Genomic DNA, 23,382 nt, shown 5'->3' on the forward strand with positions numbered 1-23,382 from the left:
TTCTCATCCCTCCTAGATATAGTTTCCTCACTTCTTTATCTCCATCACCCCTCTGCTGTCTTCTTTTACACTTGCACTTCATGGATTGCACTTTCTCTTCTATTTCATAAACTCTGAAAACCTCCCTCTTCTATGAATGCTATTACTGAATGTGCCACTTTGTATTTTTTCTGTACTGTGTCATGCCACACTACATTTATTCATGCACAAATACTAAATGTAATTTGGAGCAGGGATTTTTGTAACTTTTTTATCGTGTGCTGTTATTTTGTAAACTGCCAAGTACATATGCATTACTATGTAAATAAACAACAGTAACAAAATCCAGATGCAACTTTACAGAAATGTAGGTAGTCAGAATGTAATTACCCGAACTGGAACTTGGCCAGGACAAGAGGGCAAGCATCCTTACCCTTGTGGAAAGTGCCAACGGATCACAAAAATGGCTTGGATGAGTCAAAATCATAACTACATAAATAAATACTTTAAATGAAATTTCCAAACACAGTACACCATCATCACTTTTCAATTATCTAGCACACCCGTCACAGGTGCTAGAACCCCATTAGCAAACACCTTCTCAGGGCTACCTCCCATTGCAGCTTGCTGTAGCCTGAGATGCACAAAGTGAAGGTCATAATTTAAATTCAAGAGAAAGCGATTCTAAAGCAGCACATTCTGCCCAAGATGTGGGGTTCCTGCGACAACAGCTAACCAGCAGCTCTCCACCGAGTTTGGCAGTTCAGTTAATTTCATTAATTCAGTGGAACTCAAGAAATGCTCAAGAACATGGCCATAATTTCAAATTGTCAAGAGCTCTTTTGTTTCTTAAGTCTAGTAACGTAGACATGAAAAGGTTGGATACCCATTGTAATATTGTACTTAATTTATTTGATAATCATCTGGCCACCACACCCACCAGAATGGACTGAACTCAACAGACACTTGTTAACTCTCCTGCACACGAGGGCTTCAGCTTGCTTCACCCATAGCTAAACACCCTTTCCCTTGACAACTCCTAAACTGTAATTCAGCCACCCAAAACCTTTTTCAAGAGGCATCTTCAGCTCCTGCAAAAAACCTGCAAGTATGTTGCATTAGCACTGACTTTTTGCTTTTATTATCACTCAATTCTCATTTTTCTTTACGATGTAGCCAGGTTTCAGCACCTTTTCTTTTTTTAACCTCGCTGAGTTGCTTGCATGACTGAAGTCCCTATTTACTGGTAAAGAAATACACATGTGGACACAGCACATCCTTCTGAGTTTGCAGCCTATTCAGTGCTCTTCCAAAAGAAAGAGAGCAAAAGTATCAAATCCCTATTTAACCTGCCTTGCTGCACTGGGGTCTTACTCAGCAATAGGATGGCATTCATAAAACCTTTAGTCAGATTCCTCCTCTACAGTCGGACTCCGCATGTACATACTTCATGGCATGTTGCTTATAGAAAGGAATCACATCCCAGAGTGCCCAGATGAAAGTATAAAAAGAAGTTGTACCAAAACTGCCACAGACTAATATAACAAAGCAGAGGAGCTACTAAAATAGCCTGCGAGTGAAACCTTTGAATAATTTGCTTATTAAGAAAACACTGCAAATACAACGAACAACTGACCCCTTCCACTGTTTACAGTCTCTCTGCTGAAGGTATAGTAACACTGAGAGATACTTAACATGATCATAGCCGCTCATTTGACGAAGCTTTCATTGTACATCAGGAAAGCACAAGGAAATAAGCCAAGGGATCCAGACGCAGACAGACGGAATTAGCATCTCTGGATTCTTAGCTTTCATTTAACATGAGGGAAATACAGTTCCCATCTTCATATGAAACAACATGACTTTCTTGTTCCACCTGCATTCAGACAGACTAAAACAATACGTCAGAAGAGCATGAACTTTCCTTTTCATCTCTGCAGGGAAATAACTGAAAAGCACATGGGTGATCCTTTAAAAACCGCTGCTGCCAAGTGCATCACTGCCAAAGAATTTACTGTCTTTTTTTATACAAGGTACTTGCCTATTGCATACCAAGAAGGGGTTTATTTCATTGTGAGTAGCTCCCTCTCAGAAAACACAGGACACTTAAGAGCATCATGACAATCTTTTCCTCCACTTTTCACTGCCACACATTAGCTGTTGCCACATTTATTTCCCTCTTTATATATCTAGATCACTGGGCTTCTACTATTGCAGCACTTACAGTCTAGCAAATTAGTTTCCTACTGCTGCTGAATACCTAAAATATAGACTTTCCCCACTTTCTTACATGACTATAATTAAAGAATAAGACATTTTTTAGAGTATTTTTTAAATTTCTTAAAGTTATTTGGGGTTATAATTTTTAAATGTGGTTTTCATTTTCATGCTCACAAACTACATCTGTTATGAAAATATTTAATAGCAAACTGCTGCCTAATTAGATGACTTAATGCTGCAAAACTCTGTATTTCAAGAAAAGAATTACCAAAGAACATAAAAATCAGATTTTTTTTCCTTTTTTGCTACAATGTGCATTTTTTCCTATTTATATTATGTACAGAAAAAAAAAAAAGAGTTGAATGATAAGACCATGAATTCACATTGTTTTCCTTTATACTGTTTATAAGTTAACTGGGATGTTTATAGCTTGTTTGCTTTTTTCCTTCTTTTTTTTTTTTTTTCAAAAGTGACATTTAGAAGCCAATAACTCAAAGTATATTATGAACTCTTTAACAGTGTCCGATAGGTAGACAACCTAGCTGCACTGTGATTAAATAATCTAACTGCTAGATCAATGAATGCAGCATGAATTAAAATGGCTGCAAGCTTCTCCAAGCATAAGATTAAAGATCCAAAGAAAGGTTTCCCTTACTTTTTATTTTACATTTCAAAGAAAATGTTAACAATTTATTTAAAAAAAAAAAAATCCAAGTTTTCCTGACAGAAATAATACAGTATTATTCTAATATATGGAGACTAAACCATATATTTTTATTGTCACAGATCTGACTACATTTTGCCATTCTCATACTGAATAACCTCATTCAAGGAAAAAGCAGTCTCTGCTCAAGAAACATAATGGTACTAGGATCTGGTCCAAAGTGAACTGTTATCTCACGCGTGAAGATAATGAATGTTAATTTAAAATAATGTTCTTTCAACTCCATTTTTTTTCATATAATCAATCAGGCCTGAAAATGTGTGCATGCACTCTCGCTCTCGCACGCTCTCTCTCTCTGTCACTCACCCATAAACACTTCATTATATATTCTCATTCCCAGATATTCAGGAGAAAATTTTCTGCAGGTGTAAACTAATATTGCTCCACTGAAGTCAACTGTGCTGCACCAAATTTTGTTAGCAAAGACACTGGTCCTCTCTCACGTATACTGTGACATGTGTACCTTGACTTTGACTTAATGCGCATTTCACGCCAAACTCTCCCTTTCTTCCTTTCATACGTGCATTTCCCAGCTCTTATTTGCACTCAACAGAAAACTGCTATGGCCTTTCATTAACTTGCCCCTCAAGGTCTCTTATCTCCATCAAATACTGTGCAGACAGGCAGGTATACAGGGCTCTTTTCTGCAACGGAGGAAGGAGCTCTCTCAGTAAATGCTAGAAGAGCACTGCAGCGGGAGGCTGCAAGGCATTCGGCGCGGACAGAAGAGGCTTAACCTAAAAAGGAGTAGGTTTTAACATTATTAGTTAAAATGTACAGTTATTACAGTAAATAGAATTTAAAACATCCCAAAATGGAATAAATAGAAAGTCTGTATGTGTAAAAGCAGAAAACATGATCTAAATGATTATTGTTTGGGAACTAGCATAGAAAAAAGTGTTCTATTGCTTTCTGCATCAGAAAATTGGCTGATTTTTGGCACCTTTTTAGGAGACATTTGAGATTGGCAATGGCTGGAGACAAGACTCTGGATTATACGACATGCTAGTTTGATCAAGAAAGGCAGTTCTCATGTAAGAAGAGCCAAGCGGAAATTTGGATACCATTCCTTCCCACTGGCCCAGGAAACACTATAAGTGCTTATCCATGAACTTGGCAGAGCGAACCACATTCTGCTTCTAGGCTCCTTGGTGCACCTGTACTCAAAGTATCTGCACCATCAATTAGCTTTAGCTGATAATTATCAATATGTCCCATGTCACTATAAGGGACAAAAATAATTCCATTTTATTGAAAGCTACATATCTTCAGAAATTAGTGCTACAAGTTAGGCGTACACTTGGATGACTTGTAAAGGGGTTATTTTTATACAACTTTTAAAACTATTGAGAAAAAGAATGTCAACATGGATTAGAAAACCTAGTAAAACTGGCACCTGGAGATACCTGACTGATAATCCATATTTCCTAAAAGGTACAAGTTGAATAACAAGAGGAGATCTCACATCTGAAACCAGAGAGAAGTAAGGAGTATGTCTCCAATTAGGAGGTTTTATAAAGAAGATTTCTGGAAGCCAGCAGAGTGGAAAGTGTGCAGGAAAAGGAAGAATCTCTTTCTTACAACAAATATTTCCTGTAAGTCTATTTACTTCAGGTCAGTGTAAGAAGAAGAGGACAAAACCTACAAAACTGAAAGATGCAATTACAGATTTGAAAGTATCCATGTTTCTTGCTTTCTAACACTGTCAGCCTGAAATGCTTCCAGGTATGCATCAGCACTCTCCTTCAAAAAGGTATGTCAGTGAAATAAAACAATCTTTTTTAACAAGCAAACAAACAAACAAGATTTTAATATGGCAGCTTTTAAGCAACCTGACATTACATTCCAGTCCGACTGATAAGAGGTCAGACACTGAGTTACCAATAAGCAAAGTGCGTATCTCTTCTCACTCTTCCTCACATTTTACCAAGACCCAGAAAAGTTTTCAGAAAGCGATTTTGATTGGTGAAAAAAATTAAAATTCTCCTTTTTTTATTGAGAAAATGTTAGTGTCAATGCCAAATTATTCAGCGTGCTGTATTATCTTCAAATGTCAGCTTGCACATGATGACTGACACTGAAACATCCAGCTTCCTGGGAAAAGGTTCATGTGCTCGGTTCTTAGGAACATCCTAACACTCAACTATAGTTATATCAAACTAAAAATGGTGCCAGTTTGTTCCTGTGAAAACAACTAATAACAATTCTTTGCTTTTAATTAATATAGCAAGGAAAAAAGTTTTCTGAGATTTCTGAACTGCATAACAAAGAAAGAATAGAAGCACAAGGTGAGGAGAACATTACTCTGTCTGAACTCGTTGCATGGAGCAAAAAGGATTGCCTAGATTTTGCAGGTAAATGCTAATGAACAGGATGAGTCAAGGTAACATTCAAAATTCACAGGTTTTTATTTTATGTTCTGTAGTTAAAAAAAAGAAAATAAAACCATGTGATTATTAAACTTGCTTTCATATACTTGATTTCCATAATTTTGAAACTATGTTAAAATCCTCAGTTTCCTGATGTATCTGTTTTCTAGCTTTCCTAATTTAAAAATGAACCTTTCTTCTCATAATGGTACCAGCTTTTCCAGTAAGAATCTTTGTATTTCTTTTTTTACCAGTTCCCTTTATTTATAATTAAGGCTTTCTATAACATACAGGATTTAAGATACACACAAATGTTAAAAGTCACTAATAGAAAAATGTTACCTGTGTTTCCTCTGTTCTTTTCATAGATACTGTAAATTCCTTCAAAGACTAACGTGCATGTAGGAAAAGTGTATTAACTTCAATGGGAACAATCATCAATGTAAAATTTAGCATGTGCAAAAATAACAATAGTCATACTGTTGATATTCAAAAGGCATGAAAAATGCCTACATAACATTGCATACTGCAGTAGAACAATCAAAAATGTATCAAAAATGTAACATTACATAAAATTCTACAGGCAAGACAAATTGAAACTGTTCTTCCTTCAATATTGGAGTTGTACATAAAGTTTTAATTTTTAAACGTATTTTATGAAAATAAACTTGATTCATCAGTATGCTCCAAGGCCTATGCATTTTTATGCCGTGGGAAACAAGTGCTTGTATGATCCAAGGTCTCCATCATTATATTAATATTAATCTATTGTTAACAATGAATCTTCTGCAGTGAACATCATCAATTTTCATCAGTGAACAATCAGTGGCCTGTGATTACATTTTATGAAATAGCAATTCTTTTGTTTTGATTTTGTACAATTTTGAACCTGAATCTTAAGTAATTGGTTGGGGAGAGGGGATTATGCATAAACACTGGGTTTAAGCTTGTCTCTGAAGTCAATGACAGCTCAGAAGATACCGATCACAAAATTAACAACCGACCAAAAGGAAAACTGGAGAAACAAAACCTCCACCATTTTGAGCTAAAATTTCTACTTCAATTTGTGCGTGTGAACACACGCACTGCAATCTCATGCAAGGCATAGACTATCTCCTCTTCAGAAGTTTTCTGTTACTGGCAATGACACCACAAAATAGTAATAAGGCACTAACAGCCAATGCGGACTAGGCTGTTACTTGAGTTCTGACTTGAGAAGCATCTGTAATTGTAAACAGGTATCTGTAGTGCGAGATCCTCTCTCACCGAATGCATGATTGTTGTGTGAGACTTAATAGAAAACGATGATACAATGCGAAGAAAGATAAAGCTCCCTTGTCTCTCAGATCTTGTCAAAGATTTGTTGAGTAATAAACATATCTTACATCCTTTTAATTTATTTTTCACTGTATATTACTTCTAGCTACTTTGGGATTCTGCTAATCATTTTCTCTCAACTCCATTTTGTTTCACTTCACCGCTTTTCCAAAAGGTTCCAATAAAACCTAACATTGAAAGATAAGAATCGCTCTGCTAAAATTAGTGAACTAAGTACCATATCCCATGAGTCACTGCATGCTACTCCCATCCACCTATCTTTAAAAGACCAGATAATAATGCCATGCTGCAAGTGCACGAGATCAAAGTACAAATACCCACTTTCCAAAACGCTGCTTTTGAGTACTACACCTACTAGCAGACTCCTACGGTCTGTAACCAAAACATTAGTTAACTTAGCTGCATTAAAATCATATATTTGAATATAAGGCAAGTTGGTTTCATGTTTATTTTGAACATACTAACAAAGGAAAAGAAAATGAAGCACAGGAGAAATGACAGGTAAACAGCAGTATGTTTAACTCCCCTTTTTTAAAATTACTAGATCTCAAATCAATACTATCCTATTATGGACGAAACCGAATTAACACAGTGAGACCAGTTCTTTGCATGCAAAAAATGCAATTTCCACAGAAAGGGTGAATGGGATGTTACTGGTATTTTTTTAAGTATGCTTGACTTCATTTTTTTAACGAGTAAGTGGATTTTAGCACTTCAGATTTCACTGTCTCTGGTGCTAACATTATTTGTTAAGAATTAGTTTTATATCATACTACAATTGAGACTTGTATGAAGTCATAATCATTAATTCACAATGTTTTATTCTGTAATTATTTAACCTTGGAATTTAACACTGAATATAGGGTAAAGGTATATGCAAAGATATTCTGATGGTACATCAGTAACTATTTCACTTATATTTTTTAATATTTTTGTAATTTTGAAACTATAAATATTATGGTCCTACCATTTTAACCAATAAAGTACTTTAAACTGAAATTACATGTCTCTATACTTTCATAGCAGAAACTTCTGCACTTCGGCAAAGTGGAAAATGAGAGATTGGAAGAAAATCAAAACCAGTCTTTTTGTACACAAAACTCTCAATAACTACACTTTGGATTTATCTATGTGGTACAGCTATAGGATCAGGCTCTGATGGGATATTACCAAAGCTGGCTGACCTAAAATTAGACGCCATGAGCTTTAACTTGGGTTCAGGGACATGTCACAGTATATCACCACTGTGCCTGCTGTCACCTGCCCACAAGACTAAAAGACCCTGTTCATCTCAGGGAGAAAAAAACAGGAGAGAGACATTAAAAATATGAATGAAATCTTATTAAAACATAAGGAAAAAATCAGCCTCTACCATAGCTTATGATTCAAGTTAGTTCACCCTTTAATAACTTGTGTATTTAAAGAAATTGATTGCAGACATCTTACATCAAAAAGCATTTCAAGCCAACTGTGTGTGTTAGCATGACTTCAGACACTCAGTGAAGCTGTATAGTTGGAACAAGTAGCTTATTTACTCCTTTTGAAACAAAAATAGTGCTAAAAATCCATTATGCAGTTATTTGTCTAATTTTACCCCTAAAAAAAAATTCTTCATATAATTCAATACTCACAGCTTAGTTAAAAATAAATAACAAGACAGAGTTCAGGCTTGCTCAATTAACTTGATGGTAGACATTGGTTTAAACAGGTAATAAACCTATGTTTAAAGTCTAGAATTGAAAATATGGAAGAAATATTGGCTCGACCTAGCCCTGGTGTCACAGGGAGATGCATGTAGAGAGGCCTCTCAAATCAGAGAGCTCTGTGTGCCACAGGAGTTCACCTGTTCAGGCTAGAGGCCACAGAGTTTATTATACTGTACACAGCCACTCTGGTGTCTAGCAATCTACTTCCAGTTACCTCCACTACATCCAGGAATGAAGGGTTTTTTTGAAAAAAGTTATTTTCCACCATTTAAAGACAAATTTGAGCTTTATTTTAAGAAAAAGTTTTTCACACTTGTTTTCATTTTGTATAGATACTCTTTCACCACCGCTGAACTTGCATCTTTATACTGCACTGAAAATCACTGAAAACTTTTTTTAGGAATGTAAGAGTTAACTTATTAAGAAACTCCTGCAAAATGGAATCATTACCTCACCTTATAAACTACCTATTTTGCAGGCTATATGCTCCCAACTGGCAGATTAAAGCCTAGAACAATAACCCAATTATGAGCTAAATTTACATTCAACTGATCAAAAATCATCCAGAACAATCTTTGCTCACAACATTTAGCACAAGCAACATTGACAGACTAAAATGTATGAGCTATATAAAAGATGACATACGTTGCACTGCCCAGCTACCAAGGGCACCATGCTCCAAGTACTACACAAGTACTATAGGAGTGTTCATCACATCCTGAGACTAAAAAATCCAACAAAAACCAACACAAAAAAACCCCTGCAGATGAAGAACATGACCTGACATTAGCTGCTAAACAATCAGTGCAAGAAGGATGGATAAAGAAAGTCCTATTACATGAAAGGAAAACCACCCCAATTAATAAAATCAGTGGTCAGGATTTGAAAGAAATGTATATATTTACTGGATAGACATGGGAAAAAGAATTGCTCAAACAATTCTGACCTAACTCTTGCAAAAAAATATTCTGTTTTCCTCATTCAGGAAAGTAAACTCTTGTATGCATCTGGCCGGTCATTTTAAGCAGCTCAGCATTTTATGAACCAAATTCATCACTAGTGTGAGCCACATATACTTTGCATAGATTAATTTTGTTTATAGTTTGACTTAACATTTGTAACAACCTACATTACAGATAAAAGACTTATTTTACCAACACTTATGCCACTCTGGAGCTAGCTAAAACATCATTTAAGAAGAAAATCAGAGGTTTACTGAAGACATCATCACCATCCTGTCCCTCTTTCAGAATTTTTATCCTGGACACATTCACTGCCTGAAGTCCTTACTTCCAGAGCTAAATGCTCTGAAAGACTGTGGAAGGCAGTAACTATGAAAACTAGTTACACGTATGTCCGAAATTTGTGAACTTCGGTTGACTGAAGTCGGGTACTCAATTCCAGAACAAGTCTCCTAACTCCAAAATTTCCCCTGATTCTCAAATTGTCTGAAATGAGACAATTTTCTAACAAACTAGACAATGCAGACATTTATGGAGAGGTTTAGATGCCTAAAATTAAGATAACATCTTCAAACATTGTCTTTTATTTATTTATTTTTGAAGTATTTCATCCTAATGCAGAGACTGCAGATAGCGCAGTTCAGTGGTCCCCAAGCTGTGGTTCATTGGTAGAAATGCACAATAGTCTAGATGTAGCCTAAGCCACTTCAAGGTGAGTTTGAGGCCAAATTCATCATCCATCCACATAATTTTCTTCTCCAGGAGCACCACATCACTAACAGCACCCACTAGGTTATATTTACCTGCAAGGTAGAAATGCCAAGCACACTTCGCAGCCTTTCACCATCTCATTTGCTCTTGAGATGATGTTCGGCTGAAAAGATTATCCAGGCTCTTCCCCTGCAGAAGCCTCAAGTCTTTCCTAAACAGTCCCTTCTACTCTCTGCTACAAGGACAGGCAGGACTCTCAGGCACCCTGAACACCAGCTGCATACAGACCGCCTACTACCTACAAGTAGTATGGACACACAGCACCAGCTTACAGCAAACGACCTAGCAGTCACATATTGAGTGCACAGCAATTACAGTAATGAAATTCTTGTCACTTCTGTAGTGTTCAATTTTTCCTGAAAATTTAGGAAGTATTGCTCTGGCTCACAATACATAACAACTAAGACAAACTACTAAGAATTTTTGTTCACGGTGAACAAACTCAATTTTTTTTATATATTTATATTTAAAAATAATAGCTGTAAGTGCTTGGATTAAAAAAAAAAAAGAATTATACCAGTTTAACTGGTATGGAGGGCATTTCCCTGTTAAATTAGTGCTATAAAGCTCCAAACTGTGGAAGAAGAGCATCTACTAGCATACCACCAAAGTCTTAAGACGCCCACCCAACATCCACTGACTCACAACTCCCCTTACATAGCTGACTTCATTACTAGGTCATTTCCATCACACTATCCAGCTCAGGAGATAGAGTGAAAGAGTAATTTTTCTCACTCAGTCCTTTGGTGCTGAACCCAACACCAAATATCAGTTGCAGATGCCTCTTCTTGATGGCAGAGACCACCATCCATAGCACAATCAACAAAGAGTCATCAACATAGTAACTTTTTTTCCCACTCATTAAAACTAAACTCACCATCTGAAAGATAAAGTGCTCTCTGTCGTACTACCTAGTCCATGAGCCATTCCCTTCCCCATACAAGTATCTGGTCAAAGCAGAGAGTTTGTTTAGGCATGGAAAAGCTGGCATTAAACATAAATCCATGCTGGGAATTATTTTGTGGGTACTTTCACTTTTATACAACACAGCAGCCAGCAAATGGTCTACTTTCCTAAAGACTTTCTGTAGCACGCTCAGAATGGTTGATAACAAAATAATAATAATAAAAAAACAACGTGGAGAGATGCCAGGTCCTTCACGCTGAAGGATGAGGGACTAGGAAAACCCAAGGGACTGCGATCTGAAACACAAACCGGCATTTCCACTCCCACTCTTCCCCCCTCCTGACACCTGTCTCAGTGATCACCCCTAAAGAATTAAACAATTTCCTACAAAGAATAGCAATAGCAGTGCAAAAAAAATCAGCATACCTAGGACAAGGAAGCATTTTCTAGTTTTGGTCCTTTCCACTGCCTTAAGATCTTCTCAGAACTACAACAAATAGTATTACTCCTACAATACAGAGGTTCTGACCCTACAAATCAGAAGATTCCAGGGTGTTAAAATGCCAAATTATACAATTATAAAACCAACCAGCACCAAATTAATTAGTTTTTCACCCCTTTTCCCCTTCTCAAGCCACCCCAGCTCTAGCCTTTGTAAAGTTCTGTTTGCCATGTTCACAGTAGACATAAAGCAAATTCCCCAAGTCTGCTGTTTTCAGGATAAGCCCCAAAGGACACACAAAGTTTCCCAAGTCCGTAACACCAGTATCTTACAGGGGTACCGTCCAATGAAACGCGCGGAAGGTGAGGAAAGCGTGCCAAAGCTCCCCATCATCCTTACCGTAGGAAACCCCACACCTACGCTTGCATACGTTCCCCCCGTAAAAGAAGGGAGAGGAGACAGACAGGCCTCTGGACAACCCCTGGGGTGGGGGGAGAAGGAAAACACCTCACAAAGTGAACGAGGGGAGTTACTTGGAAACGCGGTTTCGGACACACACACACACACCCCCAAAATACGAAAAGCAAGCCCCTCAGTAGTTCATATCCTCCCGAAATCCAACCGCCGAGTCCGGCGGGGCTCCGGGAGGGCCCTTTCTGGCCGGGGGGAGCGAGTGAGCTGTTCCTGGAGGGCGCGGGAGGGCCCCGGCCCGCAGGCAGCCGGGGTCCCCGCAGGCCCCTCGCCCGCAGCGGGGGGGGGGGGGGGGGGAGACGGAGAAATCAGCCCTTCCTCCACCCCCACCCCCGCGCCCTACCCCGGAGCAGATGGGGAAGGCGAGGAAGCCCCCCGGGGCTATGCCGGGGTAGAAGGCGCTCCGCCAGCAGGGCGATCCGGGAAGCCAGGGGCCCCCCGTCCCCCGCCTGCCCTCTCGGCAGAGCCGGGCGGTAAGGCCGTCTCCGCCGCGGGGGTGGCGCAGCCCGCCCGCAGACGCCCGGGGCCCGGGGGGGAGGAGGAGGGCTGGGGCTCTAAGTTCACCCTTTCCCCGTCCCCTCCTCTGCCCCCCCGCGGGGAAGGGGTGTCATGGCCCCTCTCCCGCCGCGGCCGGCCTGCGGGGGCCCGCCGTCTCTCTCCTGTGGCGACTCGGCGCTGTCGAGCAGCTGCCATTACTCGGGCCAAGACCCGTCCTCCAAGCAGACATCCCCCAGCCCAGCGAGGAAATGCGGGGGCGGCGGGGGGGGGGGTGTGTGTGTGAGAGAGAAAGGAAGGCGGGGGGGGGGGGAGGAGTGGGGAGCAAAGCGGTCGCCCCGCGTGTGGGAAAAGAGCGGGGCTGGGGGGGGTGACGAGGCTGAGGCCGGGCTGCGCCACACCCCGCTCGGCCTCGCCTCTCACGCGAGTCCCCGGCTCCCCCGCTCCCTGCAGGCCCGCGCGGAGCGTTGGAGGCAGCGATTCTCTCCTGCGCCCCTCTCCCCACCCCATCTCCTCCCGCCCCGGCCCCGGGCTGACTGCAACTCGGCACGGGGGCGCGGGGGACCCCCCGCCGCCGCCTCCCAGCCGAAATCCGACCGGGGAAGGTGTGGGGACAAAAATAATCGCCCTTAATAATCACACGCGCTCCGCCGCCGTCCCCTTCTCCTCCTCGATTTCCAAGCGGGCTGCCAGATAATCCTGCCCACTCCGAAAAATGAAATAATAATAATAATAAAAAAATCCCGCCTTCCATCTTCCCCCCCACCCCCCGCAGCCCCACACATTTTATTATTAAGTATAATTGCTCCCCCCTCCCCATATGGCACCCCGCGGGGCAGGATTGCCCCCTCCCCTGGTGCCCAGCCCTTCCCCTGTCCCCTCTCCCCCGTCTCCTTGGAACAGTGTGTACATGATTTTGTAGTTTTTTTAAGGCGCCATGTTTATAATCCTCCATCATATTAAAAAAAAATCCACCCAGCATGAGACACGGCGTCTCTCGCACCCCAAAGCCAGGGAGGCAGACACAGAAATATCCACAGGGCTGTAAATTCACCCCCCCCCTGCCGCACACACACCCCTCCTCCCCAGACTTAAAAGTCTCTCTCACCTTGTGCTGCTGGCGCTGCTTCTGCTGCTGCAGGGGGGGAGAAGTTAAGCCAGGGGAAACTTTTCAATCCCTTCCCCAGGCCGCTGCTGCCTCCTCCTTCCACATATTTTTCCCCTCAGAGTTTTATTGTGTCTGAATTTTCTCTCTCTCTCTCCTCTTCTGTCTGTCCACAGTTCAGGTTTCTGGGGTAAACAGGGTTTAGGATGGTGCTAGGGATATTTGGGAGAAGGAGAACTCTAGTGGTGTCTGCTGGAGTTGCTGTTTGTTTCTTTTATTATTTTTTTTAATAATACATTTGAAACGGATCTTTAACTATTTATTACATATGTATTTTATCATACTCTTAGGTCTGGACCCTAGCTTATTGCAGAGGAAAAATGTGCCGCTTATCTGGCCCTGATACATGCAGAGTCCTCCCTCCTATCATGAAGTCCAACTTGGAGAAATTCCAGATAATGTTTTTGAAAGTGGGTACTCACCTTGAGCAACAGAAACTAAACCATACAGAATCACTGGTGTGTCTCAGAGTTGGCTATATGTTGCAAGCTGCAGATACACACTTTCACTGCAGGATTGGGAGAGAGACAGTAATATGAAATATATAACTTTATAGGTGCATATATATATATGTAAGTAGCAAGAAAACATGTACATTTTGTCTTGGTTTTATACGGACTGTGAGGTAAATATGAATAATAAATGTCTAGGCAATTACATTCTAAAGTTTCTGAAATACTTAAGGAATTATTTAATGGAAAAGTAACATGCTTCACAATTAATTAATCTCAACTAGAAAAGTGACATACTTTATTAAAATACACTGTAAGCTTAGTTCTGTAAACAGTTATGCATGCAAATAATTTTAGTCATATGAGTAGTCATTAGTATTACTAAAATAGGTTTGGACTGCTAATGGTGAAAAAAGATGCATCCATTGTGCCTGATCAGTCAAAGATTTAACAGAGTTTGCACACTGAACAGTGAAAGTTTCTCCAGTGTGTTTAGTAAATAAGATTTCTAGTAGTGTCTAAACCCACATTTTGTTTGAGACTGCTGCATCAGGACTTTATGTCCTCTTTTAAAAAATAAAATGCAAATAATTGTTAGTTGCACAGCAGTGATAAAGCTTTACTTCTATTATGTATTTAAATATGAAAGAACATTTTACGTTATCTAAAATAAATAGATAAGAAACAAAGTGCTGGTAATCTGTTTTCACAGGGTGCTTGAGGGGTTGGGCAGATACCAAGCAGTGGTACTATAATTTATTAACTGCATTATATTGCTTGTATTAATAAAAAACAAATGAAATTTGCAGGCAATTCTTTAAGTATGATGGGATTTACCATCAGTATAATTACAAAAAGGCTACCTTATGTTAAGCATTTAGTTGTGATGTTTGGCTCTGATTTCATTAAGGCATGTAATTTTCAAAAGAAGTTTGATAGAAATATATGCCAAGTTTCCATGGGATATTGCTGGCTTGGCTGTCTTAGGTTTCTTTGAAACCTCTCTGTACAAACAGCATCTGAGCTATATTTATATAAGAAAAAAAAATGTTTGGGTCCTTATTATTTCTACTGTTTCTACCATGCAGTCAAGCTAACAGTTCTGCTCAAGCTGGCATGGTTAAGGCACACTAATTTTTGCATCCAGAAGGAAACAGAGGAGAAGCATAGCTAGCAGCATACATAACCGTCTAATTCTTCAGCCCTACCAGCCAGGTACCCCCTACAGCTGGATTGGCTGCAGGGATTTGCGATAACTCCAAAACAAAGCTCCAATTCCAGTCTCAGGTTCTTTAGCGAAGAGATTTATTACCCTGCCACAGTGCCTTCTCCTTACCTATGTAAATACTTACTTAAGGCAGAAGTTTGGCTATCTTCAGTATAAAAAGGTTTTAGCCCTTTATCTCTCAAGGACCCACAGAGACCTGTCAAATAAATATTTAGGCCGCAGTTTCACCAATGTGGAAGCATCTGCAGGGTTGAAGCCTTATGGTTTGCCTGCCTTACAGGTTTTTACCTGGAGTCTACTGTTTGCCAGCAATGTGCTGTACTTTACATATTTGTAAAGGCTAGTCTGGACAGCCTCCAAGTATTTGTTTCAGGATACAAATATTTGATTTTGGAAAGAACAAGGTATCCTAAAGCAAACATGTAGGGAGTGTCTGCAGCCGTACCCACCTTACCTTGTCTGAGCTGGTGGGCAATGAGTTAAATCAAGTATAGAAAGACAGGCATATAGCTTTTATATGGGTGTTCGTGGGTCTTGTTTTGAAATATTTTGATGTCCTCATTAGGTCCCCTGGGCAACTGTTTGCATTATACAGCCTTCAGGATGCACACTGAAGGATAAAAAGGATGCATTTTTCGGTCGTTTTGACTTATTTTTATCTGTATTGGAAAGACTTTTAAATGCTCATTAACATAGAGGTTTGGAGCCCTGCTAGCCGGTCTCGGTTAGCCCCGATTCTTGCCTTTATCTGCGTTTCGTTTGGTATCTAGGATGAGCCCTTTCGCGGATCCCTTTTGGCCATTAACTTCCACGCAGAACACGAGCCGGGAGCGCTAAACAGTTAACGCTGCAGCCGGGAGGGCTGAGCCCGGCAGACAATGGGAAGGAAATCCCACCCTCCCCCAGCGCTGGGCAGCGGCGGGTTTCCTCATAGGCAGGGGGAAATGTTTGTTAAAACAAAAAAGCGGGCTTAGGGCTCTCTCCAGCCCCCCCCTCCCCTTCCCCGGGGCGAGGGCTGGGGGCGGTGCGAGGCCGCGGGGCCGTTCAGGCATTTCCTCCCTCCCCGGCCTGGGAGGTCCCTGGGAAGGACGAGCGGGGCGCTGGGTTTCTGGAAGAGGACGGGCACTTCGCGGGCTGAAGTAGCTCGGTTGGGGATCGAGTGTGGTTGTCAAAAACGTCTGTAGAGCTGCAGCCGGCAGCTTGCGGTGTAATGGTGAGGGGTCCAGCCATCTGCTTGCTTATGTGGTTGCGGGGAACAAAAACACACCACTAATGCACTGGCAGAAAGAAAACATGATAAAGTTACTTCCTTTCGAGTGGAAAGTACTTACCATAGGAATACATCAGGCTGTGTGTGTGCTGTGTGCTTTTGCCAGTATTGCTGCGCTGGTGTGTAAACAGCAGGTTTGTCGGTACTGTTTGCTTCCCTTGGAAGGGGGCTTGGAGGGCAGGAGGAGAAGCTGCATAAGCAGAAGCACAGTTTTCCCAGAATAAGTGGCATCCAGACTAAGAATATAATCTACTTCCGTGAACGAAAGGGGATATCAGGCAGGTTCATGGGAAAGAAATCCCTTGAAGGTTGGAGACACACAAACCATGACTGAGCAGAAAGCAGTTGGAGGCTGGGACGCAAACACCGTAGGTGCCTGGCTGTTAACCATGTTTGCCAAGGTATGGATGGGGACTAGTATGTCCACTATGCTTTTTTGTGCGTGAGAAGACTGACACTGCCTAGTAACATGCAGGCTGGTAAATATGTCTCCATTTTCCTTTTAAATGATGCTCCTTCTCTCCTCCTTTTCAAAAGTTTGTTTTGTTTTTAATTCTAATACTGGGCAACGCAATCCTGTGTGGATATAACCTTTTATTCTTACCATGCTCTTTTGCCATTCTCTTGGTTCAGTGGTACAACCATCAAACACATGGGCGAACAAGTACGTCATTGCCAGTGGGTTCTAGGTGCCAGGCTCAGGACCGTGAAAACATCAGTTGAATTCTGCCCTGAGTAGAGCAGGGAATGTTGTGTCCTCTCCATCATGGGACTTGTGCTAAGCTAATGAATGCACAGCACAGCCTTCTTCTCCAGGACTTTCTACCATCTTCCTGGCTGAACCAAACCCACCCACTATGTGCTCAAGTCTTTATCCGGCTTTGTAAGATAGCTGTCTCTTGCTGTTGGTGCCAACCCACTTTACTGTGCGCTCCACTCCCAGCCGCACTGAAACAAAAATAATTTGAATGTGTTTCCTGAGAGGCAGGTCTGCTGTGTTGTGATCATAGAAGTATTAATGCAGAAAATTAGTGGAAATTTTTCATCAGAACATAATTTAGCAACATAGTTTTCTTTGCAGTAAAAATCTCAGCAATGCATTTAATTTCGGAAGCTGGGGGGAAGGCAACAAATCCTTAATAACAACAGGCTCAGGAAATCCACTGAGCTGAAAACAGTCAGAGGACGGAGGACGGGAGAGTCTTAGGGAGAAGCTTTCACTGTTCCTTTTTTCCCCAGGCATTGAAAAGAAAATACCAGGCTCAAGAGGGGGACACAGAGCAGAGAACACCTAGTAATGTCTGCTGCTCCATGAAGCTGTCTAAGGAATGAGTGCATGCCACCCGGAGGTGCTGTCCTTGCAGGCTTGACGTGATGAGGATTGAAGTAGAGCCTGCAGCAGCCAGGATCCTTCCTCCCTTTTCAGCTTCCTTCTCTTTGCTATGTCCCTGGCTGTGCAGACTGGCCGTCCAGTGCTGGCTAGCCACAATGCTCAGAGGAGCTCCATGAGGAGTTCTGCAACTTGGTGGGGCTTGAGAAAGTAAGGGTATAAACAAAAAGGTGGAAGGAAAAGTACAGGCAGAATTTCTAAAGACATTCTGGGGTGTTTGTTGAAGACAGTACACTGTGGGGAGGTGGATCTTTGGTCTGACCCTCTATGGCCAGTACTCACATGTGTGAGTACCTTGTGGGTATAATAACTGGTAATAACAAAACCAGAAAAGCCTGCCAAGTATAGATGTAGATTAAGATACAAAATGCATTTTTTGTTCACTGTGTTGTCTCTTTACATTTTCATGCACAACTGGGAATAGAGGTTTATCCTAAAAAGTTTACCTGTGAGTAAACTGACATATGTTTATGACATATGACATATGACATGACATGTGTTTACACCAGCATTATGCTTCACAAAAACTGCATGCCTGATACAGCACAGAGTCTGCCAAAGGAAACTTAGCTCCATATTTTTTAACTAATTCAAAACAACAGAGTGAATTTGTACCAGTTTCATACTTTGTGTCATCTGGCTACTGTATTTTCAATACGAGAGCAGGTGCCGTAACACGTAACATGAAAAAAGTTTTAATGTCTGCTTCCAAGTATACATCAAATTTATCTCACCCAGGTTTGTCCAGTCTTGGTGTAATATCTAAAATAATTTATATCTATGCAAAATAAATACACAAAACTTAAACTTGCTTTTAGAATGAAATAGGATCTACTGTTATTTTATGAGGGTGCAGTGACTGGAGATATATCACTTGCCAGAAAAACAGCTATGATTTTGAGGAAGTAAGTAGTACCTTTTGTTACTAAAATAATTACAAAATTAGAGTTTTTACATAAGGAGACATTATGAATGTCATAAGTGCAGGGAAATATTAATTACATTGTGCATCATATTAAATGCCAGCATAGCCAATAATAAGAAAAAAATATCCTATATTAAAGTAAGTGGGGTCCCAAGGCAGTGGGAATAAATGGGTAAGGGAGGTATTACAGCATGCATTAGGAGCATGCAGAGACGTCCAAGTGCCTTTGCGCTGAGTCAGTTCATGACAAGCCAGGCTTGACCAGGTTCGGTCCAGCACTGGCTTTGAGCTAATTATTGCAGAAATACTCTGTCTCTACCCTGTGCTTCAAAGCTTTCCATGTTCAAAGTTGGCTTGTTAGCTCTGATGTAGTGCTGGACCCAGGCTGGTTCCATGCATTCATGTGGCACTCCTCTGGGATTAACAAGCCTTTCCAGTAAACAGACTTCTGTCATGTATAGAGCAGAGACATCCAAATGTTTCTGAAAGAGATAATGTGATACCACTAGTACTTAACTGAAGCTAATAAGCCTTGTTGGACCAGAGCTGATCATATGCAGAGCTACCCAGCTGTGGCTCTGTACAGCTTTTTCCCAAGCTCCAGTTTCCAGCAACAGTGTTTTGCATGGCATTAGCTCCAGTCTCACACAGCTTATTATGCCAGTTGTGATGCTACGCAAAAGAGGCAAAATTGTTTCTGGAACAGAGCTGCTCTCAAACCTAACACATTGCCGGAGCTAAAGATCCCTAACAGACTGAAGCTGGCCTGGCATGAAGCCAGCTTGATGTGCTTGCAGCTTTGATGGATCCTGATGTCACCTGCAGCTTGAATAAACCTCCTAGAGATATCACTGATTGGCTGTATAGGATAGGCATAATTAATAGCGACATTTTTGTCAGTTTTGAACCATTATGGTCAAGATGAAAGCTAATGTAGGAACAAAAAAAAAATCCACATCTGCCATTCTGTGGTTCTGACCCCTTATTTGAAAGCATCTTCTATTATCCAGAGTTAAAGATAATATGTTGGATAAGATAAATTAGTTTTGATCCAGTATCACCAATTTAATTTTCATTGCATTCTGTAAGGAATCACCTGCTCAAAACCAATTGTAGTATTCAAGTCTAATTGTCCTATCACTAACAACCTTCTTACAAGGACAGAATTGGAAGTGAATGCCATGACAAGTTACCAAAGTGGAACTTATACGCTGGGACTGTTCAAAATGATGGGATTTGAAGAGTGCTGGGAGAAATAGATTGTATATTGTTTGATCTTACATGTCATGTATGATATGTATTATGTATAGTTCACAAGTAATAGATATTATTTATATATTTCTCTATTTATCTTAGCTAATAGCTGCATTATGTTCAGCAGATGGCAATGCAATCACTTAAAAGATTTCTCATTAAAAAAGGAATTTATTAACACCCTATTAACTTTAATAAGAATAATCTGGGTTTTTTTGACATATCTGCTAAATATACCAGGCATGCTATTCAAAAGTCATGGTTAGCTATTAGCAGGGTAACTAAAATACAGTTACCATTGAAATAGTAACTCTGAATATCCCCAATTGCTGAATTTAAAAAGTTCCACCAAATTTCCTCAATCCTGAATACAAAAATAAAAATAATTCAGACTTTGACATGCTGAACTGTATGCATGTGTCACTCAGGGCAATCTTAATAACACATTCTGTGTTTGATACTTGCACTTACTAAATTTTTCACATTGAGAAATAAATCCACATATTTTATTTCTAGTATTTGCATGTTTTATAGCCTCTTCTTAGTGCTGGACTAGCGCTAATTTTGTTCATTTGTTAACATAAAAGGAAAGATTTATTGTCCCCGTATTTCTTTTCTTATCTGTAGGTCATGCTACTTTTCATCTCAGTTATTTATGTGAACATTTTCCCTTTTAGATGACAACTATATTGCATTTACTTTGGAAATAATGTTGCCTTTGAATGGTTTAGCACAGCACCAAGGTGTTGGGCCAGACATACAGACAGGTTTTCCTTCTTTCCAATAAGTCTCTAGAGATCTAGGGAATCCTGCTCAAGTGGCAATTAAATAAGTGTTGTGTTTCAAAAAGCACTGCATGTAGTTAGGGGGCATGCACATTCCTTCTCTAAAGACTGTGGCTCAAAAGCAGTTCCACGTATCTAAGTTTCCTTAGACCATCTCAGCCATTTAATATTTCCTTCAGCAAATGTAGACAGATGAAGGGAACAGGCTACAGCCACCAATCCTGCAAGCACCATTTCATGTTTGCAGTGTAAAAAACTGTGGTTAAAACTATTACGTTTCATGTGAATAAAATGCTCCTGTTTCCTTTATTCAAGCTCTGAAGCTTGTTATTGTATGCAAAATTACAAACAGAGAAGCAGAGCCTGGGCAGAGCCTACGAAGCCCACTGAAGTCTCTGGAAAGACTCCCATTGACTTCAGTAACCCTGGGATCAGAACATAGGTAACTTTCTTTATTCTGGACCAAGCAGGATTTCCAAATCATTGGAACTCCAAATAATTTTTCTTCTGATTCCTTCCTGTCTCCATTCTGTGAGATGTGGTTGCACAGGACTTAAGACATTTTATGCCTTAGCTCAACTCCTCAAAAAGATGCAGCAACACTTGTTTTGGACTAATAGAAATATTCTGCATTACGTAAGATCAAGCTAAACATGAAGTATTGGTACCATTTTAGAGTCTACGCAATTTCTGTGTGACTTTTAAAATAAAAATAAAGCATAGTGTTAGTTCTGAAATCTATGGGTAAAGTAAGCAGAAAAATTGTGAAATACCAAAACCAGAAAGAATTGTATTTGGAAGATGAATCAACAGAACTGGTGTTATATAACCATACTATTCTTATATTTAGAATTATTTTTCTAATGCTATTCAGAAAAGTTGCAAAATGTTATGTGTACACATGGTACAGAACAACACAGTTCTGCTGATAAAAACTCAGGAAGTTGCAAGAAGTTTACAAAAAATTTCAAAGAGGATCCTGTAATAAACATTAAGCAGCAAAGCATTGTAATAATTAATTATATCATTATTGGAAAAGTGATTGAATTGCCAAATGGATTCTCAATTTGAAAAGGGGGCGGAGTTGATTGAATTATTTTCCTGGACTAATTTGTGTCCATAAGAAAATTTTGCAGGGGTTTTAGGCAAAACATTGTATCAATTAGATTCCTGAGAAGGTGACAATTTACTTACGAAGTTGTATTTGCTTCCTAGTACTGAATTGTGAGCATGTAAGGTGGTAGTGCACACCATACATATGAGGAATAAAAAAGATAATATGTGTGTTCTGGAAATCAAAGGACTCAAGACTACTCCAACAGGTGGTCAAAAATTTTAGGAAAGGCAAAAAAACCCAACCCAAACCCTCTCTAAAACCAAGACAAAAATAAGTTTTTGCAAATGGCCAGAAGACTCAGACTGAACTGTCTCAAAATACTTTATATACATGTAGGTATACGTGAAGAGACAAATTAAGCCTTTCTGTCAAGTTGGAAGTACTGTCCAATGTGTATGAATACCATGTTCAAGCAAGGATTACAAGAGTAAAATCTTTCCTACCCTGGGAAATTAGTGACTAGAGAATGAACTCAAACTATCTTTGTGGTAGCAGTATGGCTGCTATGTACCTTAATGTATGTGAATTCTGGGGTCCAGTGTCCCACATTTGTATCCACATTTATATTTTACTGGTTAGTAAGGCCACCTAGATGACAGGTGACACTAGTGCTAGCAGTGAACTTCTCTTGCCTTTTCATTACCACAGTGAAAGCATTCAAGTGCCCCAATGGTAAAAAACTTATAACAGATCTGTGCACACTATTTTAAAACATGATATCCATAAGGAAAAAAATTATAATCTACAAAACCCTTGCAGAAAATTAACTGAATTGTTAAATTTTACTATTTGCAAGCATTTTCATTCAGTCCTGTGGAAATCCCAGGCTCGGGGAATGTGGGGAGGTATGAGCTATTTGTAGGCAATTAACTTGCCAAGAAGTAATGGTGGCAGTTCGTCTGAATGTTTTCATGGAAATGAAGTGTGATAAGGAGACATACCTTTGGAGGATTGGAGTCTCGATTTTTTTTGTCTCAGTTACTAGATTTACATGGCACAATACAGACTGACAAAATTCTGCTCTTGAGTTCTAGCTTAGCATTCCTGGGAGTGCAAAAGTCAAACCTGAACTCATTATATATGACAGCAGTGTAATTGTATTATTTTTATGGGAATACCTGATCAAATATGATACTGAAAAATATAAAAAAGACTAAAAATTGGGAAGCTTACAAGCTGCCAAAAGTGTTACACAAAGATGCTTCCAACCTTTCTCACAGGTGACCCCTTCTTTTAAAAAAAAAAAAAAAAATCATTCCTCTTTCCAGAAACAAAGAATACAGGTCAGAGTTGGAAGGCTAGAGAATGTATGACATGACTCAGTAGTTTAATAATGCTGAAAGGAACTGGTGGTCATGCTGGATAATTAGTTGAACATGAAATTGTGTAGCTAATGAAAGGAAGATATTGTTG

The 23,382-nt window shown here is 40.0% G+C and overlaps 1 protein-coding gene across 6 annotated transcripts in view; it reads right to left on the reverse strand.

Annotated features, from left to right (window-relative positions):
- The window catches only part of ZMYND11 (zinc finger MYND-type containing 11), a 110,356-nt gene extending 96,608 nt beyond the window's left edge, over nt 1-13,748 (reverse strand). For 4 of the 6 annotated variants that reach the window (XM_069778173.1, XM_069778171.1, XM_069778172.1 and 1 more), the window contains exon 1: nt 13,492-13,748. The gene's annotated coding sequence lies outside the window, so the exon portion shown is untranslated. Of the gene's footprint in view, nt 1-12,231; nt 12,257-13,491 lie in introns of those variants that run through there. The other 2 variants (XM_069778168.1, XM_069778169.1) reach the window with 2 other exon arrangements.
- Nucleotides 13,749-23,382: the final 9,634 nt, after the last annotated feature.

This window comes from Haliaeetus albicilla, chromosome 2 (genome assembly GCF_947461875.1).
Source record: "Haliaeetus albicilla chromosome 2, bHalAlb1.1, whole genome shotgun sequence".
In the NCBI taxonomy this organism is placed as follows: Eukaryota; Metazoa; Chordata; class Aves; order Accipitriformes; family Accipitridae; genus Haliaeetus; species Haliaeetus albicilla.